Source organism: Hypanus sabinus, chromosome 4, assembly GCF_030144855.1.
Source record: "Hypanus sabinus isolate sHypSab1 chromosome 4, sHypSab1.hap1, whole genome shotgun sequence".
Lineage (NCBI taxonomy): Eukaryota > Metazoa > Chordata > Chondrichthyes > Myliobatiformes > Dasyatidae > Hypanus > Hypanus sabinus.
Genome location: NC_082709.1, coordinates 32,750,536 through 32,768,277, shown reverse-complemented (window position 1 = coordinate 32,768,277; position 17,742 = coordinate 32,750,536). Strand labels below are relative to the sequence as shown.

Here is a 17,742-nt window from a genome sequence, read left to right as displayed (position 1 = left end):
TCCCCCATATCTCCTCATGCCCTGACCAATCAAGGACCTATCAACCTCTGTCTTAAATATACATAAAGATGTGCCTCCACAGCTGTCTGTGGCAAAAAAAATCCACAGAATCACCACCCGCTGACTAAAGAAATTCCTCCTCATCTCTGTTCTAAAAGGACGCCCCTCTGTTCTGAAGATGTGTCCTCCAGTCTTAGACTCTCCCACTACAGGAAATATCCTCTCCACATCAACCTTATCAAGGCCTTTCACCATTTGATAAGTTTTAAAGTGGTCACCTTTGATTCTTCTGAATTCTAGTGAATCTAGGCCTAGAGCCATCAGACGCTATTCATATGACAAGCCATTCAATCCTGGAATCATTCTCATGAATCTCCTTTGAACACGCTCCAATTTGAGCACATCCTTTTGAAGGTATGATGGTCAAAGCTGCTCACAATACTGCAAGTGAGGTTTCACCAGTGCTTTATAAAGTTTCAGCTTTACATCCCTGTTTTTATATTCTAATCCCCTTGAAATGAATTCTAACATTGCATCCGTCTTCCTCACCACAGACTCAGCCTGCAAATTAACCTTTAGGGAATCCTCCAAAATCTCAGTTTTCCTTGTATTTTCTCTCCGCTTAGAAGATAGTCAACCCTTTCATTTCTTCTACCAAAGTACATGACCACACACTTCCTAACACTGTATTCCATCTGCTATTTCTTTGCCCATTCTCCTAATCTGTCTAAGTCCTTCTGTAACCTCTCTACTTCCTCAAATTTACCTGTCCCTCCACCTATCTTAATATCATCAGCAAATTTTGCAACAACACCATCAATTCCATCATCCAAGACATTGCCACAGAATGTAAAAAGAATCGACCCCTACACAGACCCATGTGAAACACCACTAATCAACAGCAGTCAATCAGAAAAGACTCCATTTATTCCCACTCTTTGCCTCTTTCCAATCAGCCACTGCCTTATCCATGCTAGAATCTTTCCTGTAATACCATGGGCTCGTAGCTTGTTAAATAGCCTCATGTGTGACACCTTATCAAAGGCCTTTCTAAAATCCAAGTACACATCAAACAATTCTCCTTTGTTTTTCCTGCTTGTTACTGCTTCAAAGAATTCCAACAGATTTGTCAGGCAAGATTTTCCCTTGAGGAAACCATGCTGACTACAGCCTATTTTATTATGTGCCTCCAAATACCCTGAAATCTCACCCTTAATAATCGACTCCAACATCTTCCCAACCACTGAGGTCAAACTAACTAGTCTATAGTTTCCTTTCTTCTGCCTCTCTCCCTTCTTGAAGAGTGGAGTGACATTTTCAATTTTTTAGTATTTCAGAACCATTCCAGAATTTAGAGTTACTTAAAAGTTCATTACTAATGCCTCCATAATCTATTCAGCCACTTCCTTCTGAACTCTGGGGTGTACATTATCTGGTCCAGATGGCTTATCTACTTTCAGACCTTTCAGTTTCCCAAGAACCTTCAGTCTAATTATGGAAACTTCATGCCCCTTGATACCTGGAATTTCCATCATATTGCTAGTATCTTCCATAGTGAAGACCGGTGCAAAATACTTAAACACAAAGTACACTGCAGATGCTAGGGTCAAAGCAACATGTACAACAAGCTGGAGGAACTCAGCAGGTCGGGCAGCATCCGTGGAAACGAGCAGTCAACGTTTCGGGCTGAGACCCTTCGTCAGGACTGAAGGGGGGGGCAGGGGTCCTATAAAGAAGGTGGGGGGAGGGTGAGGAAGAGAAGGCTGATAGGTGCTAGGTGAAAAACCAGTAAGGGGAAAGATCAAGGGGTGGGGGAGGGAAAGTAGGGAGGGGATAGGAAGGAAAGGTGATGAAGGAATGTAAGGGGAAAGCACCATGGGTAGTAGAAGGAGGCGGAATCATGAGAAAGGTGAAAGGCAGCTGGAGAAGGAGGCAGAGTGAAACTGGGATGGGGGGGGCGAGGAGGGAATTACAAATACTTATTCAGTTTGACGCTATTTCATTGCTCCCCATTATTAACTGTTCAGCGTCATTCTCCAGAGGTCCAAAATCCACTTCTGCCTTTCTTTTACACTTTATGTATCTGAATAAACTTTTGGTATCCTCTTTAATATTATTGGCTAGTTTACTTTCATGTTCCATCTTTACTTTCTTAGTTGCCTTCTGCTGGTTTTTAAAAGTTTCCCGCTAATCTTTGCTGTATTATATGCCCTCTCTTTGGCTTTTATGTTGGCTTTGACTTCTCTTGTTAGCCACCATTGTGTCATCTTTCCTTTAGAATACTTCTTCCTTGTTAGTCTGTATATATCCTGTGCCTTCTGAATTACTTCCAGAAATTCCAGCCATTTCTGCTCTGTCGTCATCCCTGCCAGTGTTCTTTTCCAATCAATTCTGGCCAACTCCTCTCTCATGCTTCTGTAATTCCCTTTACTCCACTGTCACACCAGCAATTTTTTACACTGATATACAAGTATGGCATACATTTAAGGCTGCAATTTTCATTATTAAACAAAAACACAATTCACTGCGAACACCATCTTCTTTAAGCTCAGGTGCAAAAGCATCTCAGTTAATTTCAAAACAAGTCAGGAAAATGGAGTTAAGGCTGCAAACCTCCACAAAAGATAACAAACAAATGTGATCTTCTGTGCACACTGTTCATGATAGCCAATAGTCCAGATAAACAGTAAGATATTTTTTCAGAATCAATTTACTATGTTTTGATGGAAATGTAAATCTGCTTACAAGTAAATTAGTGGTTCTGAATAGCTTTGGAACTCTATTTTGCAAATATGATTTCATTAGTGTGCATTATCTCTTCTTCAGGAAAATCAGAACATGTCGGATTTCAAACAAATAATTCCACAGCGAAACAGACAGATACACTTTGATTTTGTCTTTAGAAGTTATATAACATGAATCTTTACACAGGAACATTTTGCTATAAACCTGCAAATATATGGTGGTGTAATTTCTGTGTGCAATGTTGATAAACTGCCATCTGGCATATTTCAGAGACAACAGACCATCACCCACGTGAACATTCTACATAACTAAAATCATTAAATCAAAATGCTTATTTCTCAATTCATACAATTTAAATAGCACTTTGTATTACAAAAAAGCATAAATCGGGATAGAGAGACATTTTAAGAGATTTAGATCGGAATAAATTTCTTCACATTGGTCACATTTTTATTTTCTTCCAGCATGAGTAGCAACTATTGGGACTTTGAGTTAGTCTTAGACTATTTCCATTTGTCCCTTTCCACTACTTCTTCCCTTATAACTTCACATACCAATCAACTTCCCCCTCATCCACCACATCTTTCATAGCTCTAACTTGACAGCATGAAATTCTGCACATCTGGTGTTCGACCATGGAAACAAGTCTATGTTATAATCACACACACAAACTAATCATTTTCAGGAATTCTCTCCCTAACATTCTCCACCTTAGTTCTTCACTAATCCTCTGAGGAAAATTGGTGTACAGGTGATGAAACTCAACAGAGTGGATATAGTCAAACATTGGTATTTCTGAATTTGCTCTACTGCGCTTCAATTAAACTTGCACTACTACACCTCAACCTTCAGGCTCTTGAACAAAAAGGGACAACTACATGCACTTGCCCATCCATTGAAAGTTCCCACAACTAATGATCTCACACTAAGGTTCTTTCTCTTGTTATCTCATGGTCTCGTTATTTATTGACATTTATTTATATTTGCATGTGCATATTTTGGCTGTCCTCCACACTCTACTTGACCTTTCATTGATCCTATTATTGTTACTATTCTATAAATTTGCTGAGTATGCCCACATTAAAATGAATCTCAGGGTTGTTTATGGTGACATATATGTACTCTGGTAATAAAACTTACTTTGAAATTTGAACTGCTTTCAATTCCATCTGCCATCCATTACACTCCCTGATTTGTATATTGCTTTCAAATAAAAATGCAGCCATACGAGTTTTCATCTTTTCCCTCTCTTCTTTTGAACTTCTCTTGCCCTTTCCATAAAAACTTTCAATCCTCCTAAACCTCAATTACTCTGTCTACATGGTTCTGATGGGCTAGGGTTAAGTTGCCATTCAGTGTCAAATTAAACATAAAAACTACTTTATCCTGAGTAATTAATTCACTCTTATTTTCCCAGAGATTTCCTCAGCACATGCATTTTCTTCACAGCTTACTTCAATAATTATTCTTCACGTCTAGTGATGGATAAATGATTGCATATGAAGAACACTGTTAGAGATTATTCTGGAGTTATACAAATATAGTAGATATTAATTCAAACAAGAACCAGGGTTCAGTTCTTATTGTAAATGAAAATAAGTTTAGGAAGCTTGCAATTAGCCTTCAGTTTCTTTTCTTGTGAATTGAAGTTGAAAGCACAGGCTGCTTCACAGACTAAGAAACTGCATATACATCACCCACCCATTAAGACAATGGGATTGTGTTAATTGCCCTGCATCAACAATGGGTTTGAGGAATTTGCACCATTATGTAAATTCAGGGAAATGTCCCCACCAAGGTTATTTGAATGTTCAGAGGTACCTCCCACATGCAAATCAAAGGAAGCATTGTCAACCCAAAGTGTTGAAATAAACAATGTCATTGTAACACACACAAAATGCTGGTGGAACACAGCAGGCCAGGCAGCATCTATAGGAAGAAGCACTGTCGACGTTTCGGGCCGAGACCCTTTGTCAGGACTAACTGAAAGAAAAGATAGTAAGAGATTTGAAAAGAGGAGGGACAGGGGGAAATCTGAAATGATAGGAGAAGACGGGGGGGGGTGATGCTAAGAGCTGGAAAGGTGATTGGCAAAAGAAATACGGAGCTGGAGAAGGAAAAGGATCATGGGATGGGAGGCCTAGGAATAGACAATAGACAGTAGGTGCAGGAGTAGGCCATTCGGCCCTTCTAGCCAGCATCGCCATTCACTGTGATCATGGCTGATCATACACAATCAGTACCCTGTTCCTGCCCTCTCCCCATATCCCTTGACCCCGCTATCTATAAGAGCTCTATCTAACTCAAGAAAGAAAGAGGGAGGGGAGCACCAGAGGGAGATGGAGAGCAGGCAAAGAATGATGGGCAGAGAGAGAAAAAAAGGGGGGGAATAAATAAATCAGGGATGGGGTAAGAAGGGGAGGAGGGGCATTAATGGAAGTTAGAGAAATCAATGTTCATGTCATCAGATTGGAGGCTACCCAGATGGAATATAAGGTGTTGTTCCTCCAACATGAGTGTGGTTTTGTCTAGAGGAGGCCATGGATAGACATATCAGAATGGGAATGGGAAGTGGAATTAAAATGTGTGGCCACTGGGAGATCCTGCTTTCTCTGGCAGACAGAGCATAGGTGTTCTGCCCATCACTCTTTGCTTGCTTGTGTTGCTTGAATTTCTAGCATCTGCAGATTTCCTTGTGTTTGCATCATGTCATTGTAACCATTGAAATTGTATAGAATTACCTACTGTTACCTTTGATTTTAAGGTTATAAAAATGTGATGTACCTTTGGGTTTATGAGCCTCTGATGAGAGTGTCTCCAGAATGGTGCCTGCTTGTTGTGCTGAATAAAGACTTCAACATCATAACTTCAATGTCTCTCCAGTGACTTTGATCATACTGTAGCAAGGTTTATTCTTCATGTCCTGAGATGCCTTTGTTGCAAACCCTTATGGATTCACCAAGCTGCTTCTAGGACAGAAGCAAAGCAGACACCACACATGCTTCGTACAAAAGACAGATCTACACCTTCAGAACTTTCTAAGTGACTCAGAGAAGGAGCAGAACTAGGACAACAAAGCGCCCCAGTAGTTCCCTCTCCTCCTGCAGTTTAGTTCAATGGCAAGGAGATCCAGGAAGAAGTCAGAGCAGCCATAGGCAGCTCTGCCCCTGACCCCAGCAAAGTATCCTACAAGTGCACAAAAGCTACCCTAAGCTCCTAAAGCTACTTTGGAAATTCCTTAGGCTTACCTGACATAGGGGAAATGTCACGAAACAATGGAGGTGTGCAAAGGAAGTCTTGATCCCCAGAGAGGAAAACTCCTAGAACATTGAGCAGTTCAGATCAATCTAGCTGCTCAGTGTGGAAGGGACATTTTTCAGCATCTTTTTCCATCGCCTGACTGAGTTTTTGCTCAAAAATGGCTAGATTGATGTTCTGTACAAAAAAGGTTTCCTAGGGTGCCTGGAACATATTGCCATGGTTTCCCATCTGAAGTTGGAAGCGTGCATAGGAAAGGGAGACCTAGTTGTACTATGGCTAGACCTTACCAACGCATTTGAGTCATTACCACATGAGTTGGTGGTAATTGCGATGAACCAACATCATGTTCTGAGGAAGATAAAGGACTTCATCCTGCAGCACTATGGGAACTTCAGATTGAGAGTCTCCTCAGAAATGACATCAGGCTGGCATCAGCTTGAGAGGAGTATTATAAATGAATGTACAATCTTTGTGATCCTCTCCTCCCTGATCAGGAACATGATCAAGATAAGGCAGCCGAAGTGGAGTTGAAGTGTTTCTGACTAATACAGGCATGCGGCAGTCCCCAGTCAGTGCCTTCATGGATGTCCTCGTGGTGATAAGTACATCAGTCACAGGCAGCAGATGGAGCTTCTAGGGTCTACAGAAAGCTCATTGCATGGGCAAGGATGAGATTGAAAACTAGAGAAATCCAGGTCTCTGATGTTAAAGAAAGACAGACTTACGGACAAGTTCCATTTCTCCTTGGATGGTATTGCTATCCCATCCACCTCTGAAAAGCCAGTCCCCAGGGGAAGGTCTTTGACTGCAATACCAGCTGCAGCTGCCATCCAGAAGACCACCAAGGAGGTAGAAGTCTAGCTCATCAGGTTTCACAAGTCAGGCCTCATGGCAATTTCAAGGCCTAAGATGTACCAGCATGGCATCCTCCCCTGAATCCTCTAGCTAATTTTGGTATATGAGGTACCCATGTCAACAGTCGATGCACTTGAAAGAAAAATCAATGGCTACCTTCAAATTCAGTTGGACCTCCCACACAGCCTGTTCAATATGGGAAAAGGAATAAGCTGAAGCTTTCCTTCAGTAGCTTGAACAAGGAGTTTACAGTTTCCCATTGAAGAGAATTGCAGCTGTACAGAGTTTCCAGCATCGCCAAGGTCACGACAGCAGGCATTGAGATCTGGACAGGCAAGAAGTGGTAGGCCCAGGATATAGTGGAAATAGTCGAGTCATGTCTGAGGCACAGGGACAATGGTATCTTCCCTTCAACCGACTTCAACAGGACCCAAGGCAGGGATGAATGCAAACAAGTCAAGGAAGAAGCTGCTGAAGAAGTGAATGTACTACCATTTACTACCATGTACTACATTTACTACCACCAGGATGGTAGGAATGAGGCAGCAGGGCGCTTGAACAAGGTGGGATGGAATGTTGAAACAGAAGATCTTCTGGTCCAACACCTAGCAGGCAGAACCCTGACTCATCGAGTTCATGATCCAGGTGATGAGTGACATCCTTCCCAGGCTAGCAAACCTTTCTGCTTGGGGCATAAGCAAGGCACCATCACATCCTCCCTGCACTGGAAGCCACCCGATAGCCAAGGGATAAGACCGCTACCACTGACATCACAACCAGGCGCTGAAGCCAGTAGCTGAAAATAATCTCCTCAGCCATTAACAATAGAAAGCACCTCCACCAACCCAGAAAGCCCATAGCTTTACTCAAAGCTGGAGGCTATCAACAGCCTCAGACCAGATCACCAGCAGGCTTGCTTGCCATGGCGTATGACTGGCAACTAAATGTCAGTCTTGGCAACCAATTAAAGTTCCCTGACCTCATCGCGATCATTCTATCAGAAACCTCAAAGCAGGTGGTCATGGGACAAGCAATTGAGAGTAGTTTGGGAAGACTGGATTGAGGAGGCTTTTGAGTGTCAGCAGGCCAAATACATACAGGGGTATAGGGCATGCTGTGTGGAGTTGGTGTGTAGAGGTTTGGCTATCTACTCACTTTGCAGAGTCTGCTCTCTCCATGGTATAACGGGAGCTGCAAAGGAAAGAGCCATCAGGCCCATCACAGAGGCCACTGAACATCCCTCCGCAGATGGCAAAAGATCAAGAGATATGACCCATAGACCAATGTCCCCAGGTTACATCACTGATGATGTATCCCAGTGCATCCTAGGATATATCTCAGCATTAGAAGCACATGGTGTACATACATTTCGCAGGAGTAATTCAATGGTAAACAGAAGTGGGATTCTTGGAAACACACGCAAGCTTTTGGAGGAACTCAGCAGGCCAGGCAGCATCTAGGAAAAGAGTACAGTCAACTCTTCAGGCCGAAAGGTTGACTACTCTTTTCCAGATGCTGCCTGGCCTGTTGAGTTCCTCCAGTATTTTTTGTGTGCTGCTTGAATTTCCAGAATCCGCAGATTTTCTCTTGACTGTAGAATTCTTGAGTTATTTTTCCTGATTCTTCCCGTTGGTAAGTTGAGACCAATGGCACCAAAAGAACTTAACTCACCATGCCTCAGCCATCTGTCTAATCTGCATAGTTCAGTATTATGTCACACAATGCAGCAAGCACATGACTTGCTCCTATCTTTGAAAATCCCAAGATTCTGCTCTAGATTGGAAGGATACAGAACCATGTATGCTGTAGAAGATCCTATTGATATTTCTGGACAAGGTATCATTAATTCCTGAGTGCCTGCTCAAAAGATCACCTGTACCCACAATTATCCGAAAGCAGCACCTTCTAAAACATTGAGAAAATACATGCTACCCAGAAATCAAGCTTTAAAAATACTTGAACAATGTTGCCATTTCTTATGTTCCAGAAATCCTTGTTCTAACAATCTTTCGACTGCAACATATTATCACAAAGGAAGCTTTCATCATGCAATTAAAAACATGTTGAAAAACTTCAGTTGTTTAAAAACTTGTAAGTCATGCAACAAAAATAGACCATTTGCAATAATTTCATGGCATATTACATGATTACAGAAGAGATAGAAATTCAGTAAATGGAAGTTAATACATTTAACATCAATGGGCAATGTACAGCAAAATTGTGAGATCTAAATAATGGATTGTTAACAACAGAATAATGAGCCATATACAACAAAGAGCCACTCTGTCAAATTGCAATCGATAGAGAAGAATTTTCTTAATGTGACAATATGTGCACCTTTCAAAAACCTTTCCTGCCAAAGCATGCCCAAACATGCCTGGACTAGTTAGAAAACTTTTCAGTTTACATTGTAGACAACATTTTAATTGATGAGAATTATGAGTTGAAATACAAATATAGGCAATTTCAAAAAATAATGGCATGTGATAGGGAAATTCCATGGTGATTTTCATGATCAGCAGCCCAAAATGTCCTTTCCCACCCATAGAGGCTACTCGATCCACTGTGCTCCTTCAGCAAATTGTAGGTTGATGCAAGTTCATAGTGATTTTAGAAACTCAATTCAGAGGAACTTTCAGTAACTTTCCACCCACAACATCCCCCAATTAAACAAAACTGCCAAGTAAAATGACATGAAATTAGTAATGCTTAAATGCTATTAAAAAGTAATGCTAGAAAGAAAACTGTACAATCACCATATGTCAAATATTAATGTTTGTCACTCCAAATTATTAACGAATAAGACAAGTATATCCAGTGCTGTATTTAAGGTATGGCAGGTATGGCGCGTGCCCTGGGTGCCACTGAGCAGAATCTATTAAAGTCAGACAAGCCGTGCTCGGATAGTGAAAAAAGAATTTTCTTCAGATGTATGATCTGTCTTTGATTATCCTGGGTGAGAAACACTAGGATGGCCTTATTTCAGAGCATTGTGTAAGAAGACCATGAGACGCTTCTTCACGAAGAAGAAGTAAGTGGAGCTGAAGGACGGAAGAGATGAAAGTTGGAGGCAGAGGAAGCCACGAAGTCGAGCAAGTTCTTCATGCCCTTCTTTGAAAAGCCCGGAACAAGTAGTTGGACACGTTCCATGGAGTCGCCTGCAGCTGCTACAAGTTTGTTAGAATCTGAAGGTGGATCAAGTACAAATGCATCATAGGGTGAGGAGGAAGTCAAGTCAGATCAACCGGAGTATGTCGAGAGTAAGAGTGAGGCTGCTACAGAGAAAGTGGACGTGACAGGAGGGGAAGACGATGGTGGCGGAGATGATGTTGAGTTTCAGACAGACAGACAGATGATCACAAGGGAATTTATTGACGAGATTTATTGACAAGGTTTTACCTGACGAGATTGAACCTGACGACACTGAACCTAGTGAACCGGATGGTGTCAAAGAGCCTCGAACTGTCAGACCAGAAGTGATTGAACAGCATGACATTGGACTTCTGAAGTTCGACGAGGATACTGGAAAAGCAATTCTGCCTGATGCGTTGAGAACAGAAATAATAAAGCTGGGTTTGAAGTATTTCTAGAACAGACTTTCCTCCCAACAAATAACTACTTGATGAACAAAACTTGGGAAATGGTCGAGGTGCGGAAGTGACTCTCTCATGACTGATCTATTCCCCTTCTAAAAAGTCTGCACTTTGTATCTGTTCTCTTCGCTATTCCCAGTCAGACCATCAATCTTCATTGGTGCAGGAAAGCGGATTCAACCAGTGGAAAGCACCTGAAAGGATTAGTGTTCATGAAAATGCCATGAATCATCGGGAATGCTTCAAACAGTGGAAAGAAATGGAAAGAAATTTAGCTGGAAACAGAGGAATTATTGACACAGTATTTCAGTCACAGATTGAGAAGGAAAAGCAGAAGTGGTGTAATTTCTTGACAAGAATCCTTCACTGCATAAAATTCCTTGTGACTCAAAACCTGGCTTTGCGAGGACACAGGGAGTCACTTCAGCTAGACGTTGACTCTAATGTGGGAAATTTCCTTGGCTTACTGAAACTACTGGCCATCCTTGACCCTGTCATAAAAGAACACCTCACTCATTTGGAAAGTCATCCTGGATCCACGTCTTATCTTTCACTGGGTGTCCAGAATGAATTCATCCACATGATGGCATCCGCTGTTCGCCAGAGTTTACTGAAAAGCATTCATAGAGCCAAATACTGGGTCTCATGTTCGACTCAACTCCTGATCAGGCACACGGTGAGCAGATGTCAGAAGCAGTGAGATATGTGGAAGTTGATTTTGAGAGGAAAACAGTCCGTGTTAGAGAGTCCTTCCTTGGTTTTATCCAGATAAGCCAGAAGGATGCTGAGAGTTTGGTTGAAGACATCTTGAAACAGCTAGAGAAGGACGAAATGGAGCTACAAGATTGTCGGTCACAGTGCTATGACAACGCTGCTGTGATAGCTAGACACAGAAGTGGTGTTCATCAAAGAATAAGTGAGAAAAATAACCTGGCAGTGTTTGTAAATTGTGAAAGTCACTCACTCAACTTGGTGGGTGTACATGCAGCCAAGCTAGATACAACGATGGTTACATTTTTTGGAGCCATCGAAGCTCTCTACGTGTTTTTCTCTCGTTCAGCACAGCGCTGGGAAAATCTCAAAAACGCCGTCCCTGTTGTGTTAAGTAGGAGTCTGAAACCAGGTGGAGTGCAAGGACAGAAGCAGTGAAGCCTGTCAACAAGTACCTTGAGGAGATCCTTAAGTTCTCCAGGACATGATAGACAGTGAAAACAAGACCCAGTGAAACAAAAAATGACGCAAGGCAGCTGTACAACCGCATGTTGAGTTACACTTTTCTGATTTTGCTAGGATTTTGGAACAAAGTACTCATTTGCATTGACCATATTCAAAAGAGGCTGCAGGATCCTAGCATGAACTTCCACGATGCTGCCCTGGATTTGAAAGCCCTCTGAGATCATTTTTATGATGAAAGAGAAGTGTTGGTCCAGTCACTCAAAGGAGTCAGTCTCTGTCAAGAATGGATATTGAAGTTATCAGAGACAATAGAAACAAATGGCTGATGAGAACTCGAGAGACGCTGGGTTAACAGCTAAGGAAGAAATGGAAAGAGTCATGAAGGGAACACTCGACCGTCTTCACAGAGAAATGGATGAAAGGTTTGCTCATTCACACAACACTGATGCTAAGTTTGTGTTCCTTTTCAATGTCCAGAGACTGTGTTATGGTGCCGACAGTGACAACCTAAAGAAGAAGTGCGAAAATTTGGGTGAATTGTACAGCTCTGATGTTGTGTAGTGTAGGCCTCCGTTAGTCTCGATTGCCCATGGATTTGTGCCTTTGGAAAGTTTCCAGGGTGCAAGACTGGGCAAGGTTTTTTTATGGAAGAATGGCAGTTGCCCAAGCTGCAGGTCTTCCCTCTCCACACTACCAATGTTGTCCAAGGGAAGGGTATTAAGACCTATACAGCTTGGCACTGATACAGCCTCAGCCAAGGCTCGAACTAGCGACCTTCAGATCACTAGACGAACGTCTTAACCACTTGGCCACACGCCATCTGATGTTGATGGACAGCAGCTTCATGAAGAAATTTTGGATTGCAGACGGTTGCTATCAAGGCGGTTCAACATGAAAATATCAAGACCTGAAGAGCTTCTTGAATTTATTGTTCAGTATGGAGATGAGAGTGTCTTCCCCAATCTTAGCATTGCTACTCAGATGATGCTAACCATAGCAGTTTCCATCGGCAGCTGCGAGAGATCATTCAGCAAGTTAAAACTAATACTTTCGTATCTGAGAGCCTCCATGGGTCAAGGCAGACTCTGTGATCTTGCTCTGTTGAGTGTAGAAAAAGAAACTGAAAAAACTGACTTTGATCACATCATAGACCAATTTGCATCAGTGAAAGCAAGGAAGGTGCAGTTATAATTTTCATGTAGCGCCATAATTTGTTAATTAAAAGATTAATGAACTTGACTTGTATTTTTGAGCTGATATTATGGTAAAGTTATCTAATAGATGGGTGTCAGATTATTTGGATGGGGCGTTATAGGTGCTATTTTTCCGTAGATACGCCCCTGAGTATATCAGAAATACAGCTTTTGATAAATGTTTTTAATTAGCTGCACAATAATCAGCAAACATCCTTAAGTTCAGTTTGCTCATATGTTTTTATCTTGATAGCATAAAATTTTATATAATCCAGTTTCCATTAAGCAATTATGACTGAGAAAAAGACATCTGTTTACAGAATAGTTCGTGTCAATTTTACCCACAAAAGATAAAGCATTTTCTAGCTGAGTGGAAGTTACACACAATCTTAATCAAGAAAGTACAAAGGGTTCTGAATAACAAGGCCATTGGTTAATTGAAGCAGCTGTTTCTTTGGGACAACTCTTAAAGAACCAAAGCTAAATAGAGATTTCCATGTGTTTATTTGGGACACCATGCTGCTTAACAGGGGCAGGAGAATGTTGCTGAGTATTTTCAAACTAGCGTCAGTCGCGTGCACACAGTGTGGCTGTTAAGACACCACACCATCGCAGAGCGAACAAAGTTTAAATAGCATCATTTGCGTGTATGTGTTCAAAAAGCAATCACTTTTATCACTGATAGATGTTTAGAAATAAGCAGTAAGACAATTCAGAACAGCTCTGCTCTCTGCAGATCCAGGTGTTTAGGCTTAGAGATGAGGGAGTGAAAACAAAATGATTTCACTACTTCAATAAGTTAGAAACTACAAAGAATTTGAAGGGGGGGTCCTGAAGAAGGGTCTTGGCCTGAAATGTTACTCTTTTCCATAGATGCTGCCTGGCCTGCTGAGTTCCTCCAGCAATTTGTGTGTTGCTAAGAATTTGAAGGTATCAACAATCATCTTGCTTGTTACAATTAAAATGAAGATTTGAAGGAGGCATTAATTGAAAATACCATTTGAAGGTAGTCCACTATCCGCACTAGGTGTCTTTGCTGATTTTGTTCATTTACAGTCAATCAAAACAACACGTCAGCGCATTGAGTGAAACCTCCGTCAATAACTATTAGGAACTAATGCAGTATTACAATTAATATAGTAATATAGTAGTTTCTGTAGAGATCTAATTTATTCTGCATTTCATTTAAATGCATAATTTGTTACTCAGTTAAATGGTAGTTTGTATTTTTATACCATTTTAACTATTTTATAAAACTTTGGGTAGTCACTTAATTAGGGCAAAATGTACTGTGGAACCATAGCCTGAACTGGAGATGTGCAGAAATTTTTGTTTCCCATCTCTGTATATATCCTCCCACATAACTTCATCCTGGCACATCTTTTTTGTTCCTTTTTTTCCTGGAAACCTCTCCCAGTTTACTCATAAATGCATCTACACAATTCCCTTCAATCTCTGCACATTATGATCACCACACAAGCCAAAATTACCATCTGATTTCTTTTATTTATGGCCCCTGGTTCTCGACAACCCCCAGGTGAACATCCTTCCCCATCAAATTCTTGAGAATCTACAAAATAACATATCAGTCCTTTTTCTTTGTGTTACAACAAAGGCACTGATGAACAAACCTGGTCAGTCAGATTTACTACAAATTAATGTTTCTAGCCCACCACAAACCACAATAAAAGCAGAATTTGAAACATTTTGGTTGGGATTGAACCCAAGAGGCAGCAGCCATGCAGAAACTCGGTCTCTGGCCTGCTGATGGCTGAGAACCAATTGAACACCGGAATCCAGGAAAAGTAAGGGCATGTGAATCAGCAGAAAAACGGGGACGAAGTAGCAGATTAAACTTGGTATGGCAAACAGTAGAGCAGGTACACCTCGTTCCTGCTCAGACTTCCTCTACTTTACTACAGTGAGTCTAGACGAAAGCCCGGCAGAATCTGACAGCCATGATTTTGCCAGACTGACGGACAGCTGCATATGTTTATGGGAGAGATTAAAGGCAGGAAGAAAAAGCAATTCCTAAGAGGCATACTCCAAACTTCAGCACTACCATTTGTATACTTTATAATCCAAACACAGTTTAGCCTTTACATTAAGGTCTTCATGCAGCTTTTCACTAATGTATACATTTCAGGCAAAAGAATGAGAATATTTAATACCTGCCATTTGCCGAATGAGGATATATTAAGCAGACTGGGCATAAACTCCCTTAAGGTTCGAAGAACAAGAGATCATCTCATTAAAACATAAAATCCAGAAGATTGATGGGGTTGATGTTTTTTCATGGCTAGGATGTCAGGAGGAACAATCTTAAACTTAGAGTTTGGCCATTCAGGATAGAAAGATCTTCCTTCACTCCAGAGGGTTGTGAATCTTTCTAAGTTTTCTATCCAAGACTGTGAAGATTCAGTTGCTGATTGGAAATCTGGGTGAGTGGTGCCATAACAACAATCTCTCCCTCAATGTCAGCAAGACCAAGGAGGTGATTATCGACTTCAGGAGAGGGAAACCAGAGTTCCTGTGGTGAACTACATATACCTGTCTGGACACGCCCCTGCTGACTGCTCCTGTGGCTCCTCCCACAGACCCCTGTATACAGGCGATCGAGGCCTGAGCCCGACCTCTCAGTCTCAAGGATGTAGTATGGTGTTTGTTCCTTCTTCCAGTCAATAAAAGCCGATATCTCGCCTTACATCTCAGGGTGAGTTATTGATGGTGCATCAGTTCCAAGGACCCGTCTTCATCAGAAGATCAAAGGTGGAGAGCGTCAGCAACTTTAAATTCCTTGTTGTTATCATTTCAGAGGAGCTGACCTGGGTTCAGCTCATAAGTCCCAGTACAAATAAAGCATAGCTATGCCTCTACTGAACTCATAGAATCTTGCTAACATTTGGCAAGTCATCTAAAACTTCCAGAAACTTCCAGAGCATACTGACCAGTTGCATCACCGCCTGGTATGGAAACATCAATGTCCTTCAGCAGAAAGGCCTACAAAAAGTAGTCAATACAGCTCAGTCCATCACAGGTAAAACCCTCCCCACCAGTGTGCATGTCTACCTGGAGCACTGTTCCATGAAAGCAGCATCCATCATCAAGGATCCCCACCATCCAGGCCACGCTCTCTTCTCGCTGCTACCATCAGGAAGAAGGTACAGGAACCTCAAAGCACAGACACCAACAAGCTCAGCGACAGTTATTACCCCTCAACCATCAGACACTTAAACCAGAAGGGATATTTTAATTCCAGTTCACTCACCCCATCACTGAACTGTTCCCACAACCTATGGACTCACTTTCAAGGGCTCTTCATCTCACATTCTCTCAAGAAGCTTGTCACAGACCCAATACCACAGACACAGCACCATCCTACTGGTATTCAGATAAATGCAGCACTGTTACCAACCATCGTACCATCCAAAAGGTGCTTCAACTACAAGAAGGCCGATTGGAAGGGGTTCACAACAGCACTTGACCATGAGGTTAAATGTATTAAACCACGACTTGAGCACTACAACCTGTTTGCAAAAGCTGTCCAGAAAACAGCCAAAAGGAAGATTCCTCCCCCCCCCCCCCCCAGGTTGTAGAGCACAATACATCTCTGGTCTCACCAAAAAGAATGCTGATCTCTACAGGGAGTATGTCTCAACGTTTGAATCTGACCCCTTCACAGAGGAAACAATAACTGCCGGTGAGAGGGTGATGTTAAGTATCTCTCAAGAGCAGCAAAACACCTGGAACACCTTGATAGTGACAACAGATCTTACAAAAAACAGCAAGAAGGCATGGTCTCTCATACGCAAACTTGGGCGCGCCCCCAAGAAAGCTGCCCAACATCCCAATGTTTCTGCTAACCGAGTTGCACACCAGTTGCTCCTGAATGGGAAAACCAACAAGGAACAACCAAGAGCACAACTAGACAGGAAGAAGTACAGCAATGACCCTGGCTTCACTGGACCATTCAACATGGAACAGCTGGGAATTGGTATATCTGGTCTAAAACATGGGAAAGCAATTGGTCTTAACAACATAGCATCAGAGCAGATAAAGCATTTTGGACAGCAAGCAAAGAAATTACTCCTACAAATGTTCATCCACTGCCTGGTAACACACAAGCTACCTAATATTTGGCAGAAGTCACATGTAATACCACTATTAAAGCCCAGAAAAGATCCCTCAGATCCTAAGTGTTTTCGGCCAATCTCACTGCTTTGCCACATTAATAAGCTGTTTGAATGCCTGATACACAATAGGATAGCACCAACTGTAGATGAGAAGATCATTCCAGAGCAAGCAGGTTTCCACCCCGGCAAAACAACAAGACAACTGCTCAACCTCACACAATATATCGAAAATGGCTTTGAGCAAAGGATGGTGACAGGTGCTGTTTTTGTAGGCTTGTCAGCAGCTTACAATACAGTGAACCATAGACGGCTCTTCTGCAAAATCCTAGAGATTGACGAAAGATATTCACTGAACAGAGCTGCTAGAAAGCGTGCTTCAGAATCGCCGGTTCTGCGTTGAACGAGGTGGGAAGTGCAGAAGGTGGCGTATTCAGAAGAATGGTCTTCCTCAGGGAAGTGTGCTCGCACCACGGCTGTACGACATCTACACGAATGACCAACCTATAGGTGATGTCACACGCCATTTTATATACGCTGATGACTTAGGCGTCGCTGCCCAAAGCACTGATTTTAACACCGTGGAGAAAGCGCTTCCTGAGACCTTGGACGGACTAACATCCCACTATGAAGAAAACCACCTCCGCGCAAACCCATCAAAGACGCAAGTTTGTACATTCCACCTCAGAAACCGTGAAGCCAAACAACAGCTTAAAGTGACCTGGTGTGGAGCAACACTGACGCATCGCGGGCACCCTGTCTACTTAGGAGCCACCCTTGACAGATGCC

The 17,742-nt window shown here is 42.1% G+C and overlaps 1 protein-coding gene across 1 annotated transcript in view; it reads left to right on the top strand.

Moving 5' to 3' along the window:
- Window positions 1–17,742, top strand: part of LOC132392642 (uncharacterized) — a 709,726-nt gene that overhangs the window by 429,906 nt on the left and 262,078 nt on the right. The window lies entirely within an intron of this gene.